The following is a 3,577-nucleotide window of genomic DNA, read 5'->3' on the forward strand; positions in this document are numbered from 1 at the left end:
GTTGGGCTATATATATATATATGGCATGAGAATTTCTAATGGATTCGAGTTGCTTGTTGTTCGGGTAATGAATTATTTTCCAATAATACATCCCAAAACAAGACTGCATTGAGCTTACCACTTTTTAAGTTACTACATGATCATTAGCAAATTATCTACACTAAGCTTTCGAAGATTTCTTAGGTTTTATACTACTACCGCATGATCTGTCATTCTCCAATCTGCACCATCTCATAGGTGATAATTAACTTGCTTAAGCATCTCCGTCAGTCAAATTTTCTGGAGTCTTGAGGTTTGAAGCCATGCAGTTGACATGACGCCAATAATGCATGAGCTAGCACTACGTACTTACCTAAACAAAATCAAGCTAGCTAGCTAGCTAGCAAGAACGTTTACTCCACCTTAATTATTAACTGATCCACATGAAGTACTGGGTTTGGATATTAATTATTATTGTTTTATATATACACAAAACTGATGGTGGTGAATAAAAAATGTGAATATATACATCCTTTCCTGAAGTTGAAGGCGGCCCTGCATCATATTCTAAATTGTTCTCGCAATGATTAAGTACGCTTCGTTGTAACTTGATCATTTTCCATTCTGGCTAAGAGGGATGGATATTGTGAGGTCTGTATTAATTATTGGATGATATATAACGTGTACCTTATATATATATATATATATATATATATATATATATATATATATAATCTGTAAGTTCTAAGCTGTTGTTTAATTAAATATGCGTTGCAAATTAAGCTCTAGAATCACATACATATTCCATATATTGATTATGCTTAGACAAAAGTACTAACACGTACATGATCTGTGTGGCATGTAACAGTCAGCTTTTCTCTAGCTATAAACCTTTCCGAAACCCTAGTTTACAAAAGGTCCATAATAGACCATAGCATCATATCTATTGCATGCCATTTTTTTAAATCTCTGCATGAGTTTCCCTGTTTCTCCAGGCTCAACTATATCTATAAATATATATATTTATGCGCTTAAACTAAATGAGGAATAATAAGTAACTAAAGTACCAATCGAAGCTTGTTTAACTGCTTAAATATTTTAAAATTATTAGTTATGTATCGGAGGCTTCCTTGTTGCCGGAGTGTAATCCACAGTCACTAAATCTTCAGTGTCTGCCAAGGCCACCCTATCTTCTTTTGGTGAAGACTGATGATCCTCATGGCTCGTCGGCGATTCATTAGTAGTACTAGCCACTCGTAAACTGCGTGCTGCAATTAATTTCCAGATCAATATATAAGATCAACAAAAGGTTTATAAAAACGTTCCGCTTTTAAGAATCATATATTTGGTTTTAAAGTTGATGATCGAAGATTTAGGTTATAAGGAATTAGAAGATCGAAATTACCTGTGGCTGATACCAAGAAAAAGCAAAGCATGATAAAAGCCACAAGAACGAGGCGTTTGCATGGAAGCTGTACTGATCCTGCCATCATGATCTTACTAAGTAATCAGACTCTTTTCAATAACTCAATCTCTTAATCTTTTGCATAATATAATCCTCTTCATTTTACCTCCTTATATAGACTCAAAGCAGTACTGATCAATTACCTAGAAACTTGAACGAGTTGCGTATTGGGGTTTGTATACGTGACTCATATGGTCCAACAGAGTTCACTTCAATGTCTCCTTCGGTCTAGCATGCATGAAAACGATAGCATGGTGCTTAGAGAACAGGTTGCATCAAAGACAAGAAATGCAAGAGCGCCTAGCTGTTTGCATATTAACCATTTTAGAGGCCGGGATCGATCTGACTTTGTCTCCCCTTGAAAGGTGCATAATTTGTTTTTATTTAATTTTTCTTCGTATCAGTAGACAATTGCAGCTAAAAAGCGCTCCTTAGAATTAATTCCAATGTACTCTTTTAGCCAGCTAGGGTGGGAGATGGGTTCTGGGTTTGGTGATGTTTGTTACATCAACTGGCTGCAGCTTTTTTGTTAGTACTATGATCAACCTGCTTTGAAACAATTGACTAAATGCTTTACCTTTTTTCTATAAATATTTTAATAAACTTCATCCACATGTACATGATCCTATTTCTTTAGATTCATCAATTCATTCCCGCAACTTAGAACATGACAAGATCAATGACATGAAACTTATCTTGAAGTAAAGGATATCAAGTGCTAGCTATTTAGCCGTTTGGCTGTTTAAAGAGAGCTGTAACTTCGTTGTTGTCTCTTCTTATAATAGATGTGTTCTTTATTGAGAAGTAGGCCAGGACCTGGGGAACAGCTTGCTTCCGGCGTACCAGATCTGTGGGCCTTACTTCATGCCGAATCTCCGGCCAGAAAAAAAAGCAGCATTCATAACCAGCCAGTACTGCCAAGCACATGGCAGTACAATTCCCCTCGGCACAGAAAAATGACCTAAAGAGAAGAGCTTTGCAATGTTGTGCGGCCACAATCTACTTAGTATTGATGATTTATTAGGAGAGATTTAATCATGCTGGCTCGACTAATCACTCAACAAACTCCCCCTTTAATGAATAGAGGGAGAAAAACCGACAACATGTGGGGATACAATCCTTTTCAGATAATTAGGGGATCCGCAATGTTATATATATATGTACAAAAATCACGTGGGATGGCCGGGCGAATTAGGATCATCTGCTGTGTGGGCCTCATGCGTTGTCCCTGAAATATTGCACATACACTAAGCATAAACGTTTATCTTGCCAAATAAGGCTTAATTAGAGCTAGAGACAAAGAATTAGGGATCCAAGCAACTAGAGATCAAAGGATCGATGGAAATTATTAAAGATGCATGTATGGTGTTAACATCGTGTTTCGCATATCTTTGGGCCAGGTTCCGATAACTCAGGTCTTCTGAAATGGGCTGCAAAGATAAATGAGAGTGCAACTAGGAGATTGCGGCATTGGAGCCGGGAACCTCCGATGCCAAAGATAGTAAGTATTTTTGGAAGTTTTTATATAAGTAAAGGACTCTAGGGATCAGAGAGAGATATTCATGTAAATAAGTAAGTCTGGGGGGACAGATTGTGTCTGCCCCCATGGAGTCTGCGTTCTTCGTACTGTTCCTTGTGTCAGGGTCCTTTAATGCAGCGTGACTTTGCTACAACGTCATTAATGTGGCATGTAGCCCGGGTAGTGGTGTCATTAATGCTGCGTGATTCTTCGATTTCTTTCTCCAAGACCGTATCCTTGGTGGTCCGTCGTTGTCTTTCCTGTCAGAAGATCAAGGGTTTCCTGCACATTACGTCTATTATGCGGGTGGGCACTTGAGAGCTGGACACTGCTCGAGGGGCATTCAGATCGATGAGTCTCATCCCCTGTAGCACCATTCCTTCTGCAGGTTGCTCTCAGAGAACCTTTCCCATGGGCCGGGTTGAAGACTCTTAGTCCTAGGTTGGACCTTTGGTCTTGATTTCCTTAACTTTCATTCACAGGCTCGCTGGGTCTAGTGGGGGAAAAAATCCCTTTACAGTTACCCCACTAATTTCCACCGGCTGAGTACCGTGAGAATTTTATCACTATTCAAACCCGCCTTGCCTTAGAAACCGGGATCTTTTTGTTGATGT

At 38.8% G+C, this 3,577-nt stretch overlaps 1 long non-coding RNA gene across 1 annotated transcript; it reads right to left on the bottom strand.

Moving 5' to 3' along the window:
• Window positions 1-765: 765 nt before the first annotated feature.
• On the bottom strand, window positions 766-1,510 carry LOC109009992. Its single transcript, XR_001999148.2, has 2 exons — window positions 1,385-1,510; window positions 766-1,247 (listed from the first exon to the last, which is right to left on the bottom strand). It is a non-coding gene; the product is annotated as an uncharacterized LOC109009992 (long non-coding RNA).
• Between the last annotated feature and the right edge of the window lie 2,067 nt (window positions 1,511-3,577).

Source organism: Juglans regia, chromosome 10 (assembly GCF_001411555.2).
Source record: "Juglans regia cultivar Chandler chromosome 10, Walnut 2.0, whole genome shotgun sequence".
Classification (NCBI taxonomy): Eukaryota; Viridiplantae; Streptophyta; class Magnoliopsida; order Fagales; family Juglandaceae; genus Juglans; species Juglans regia.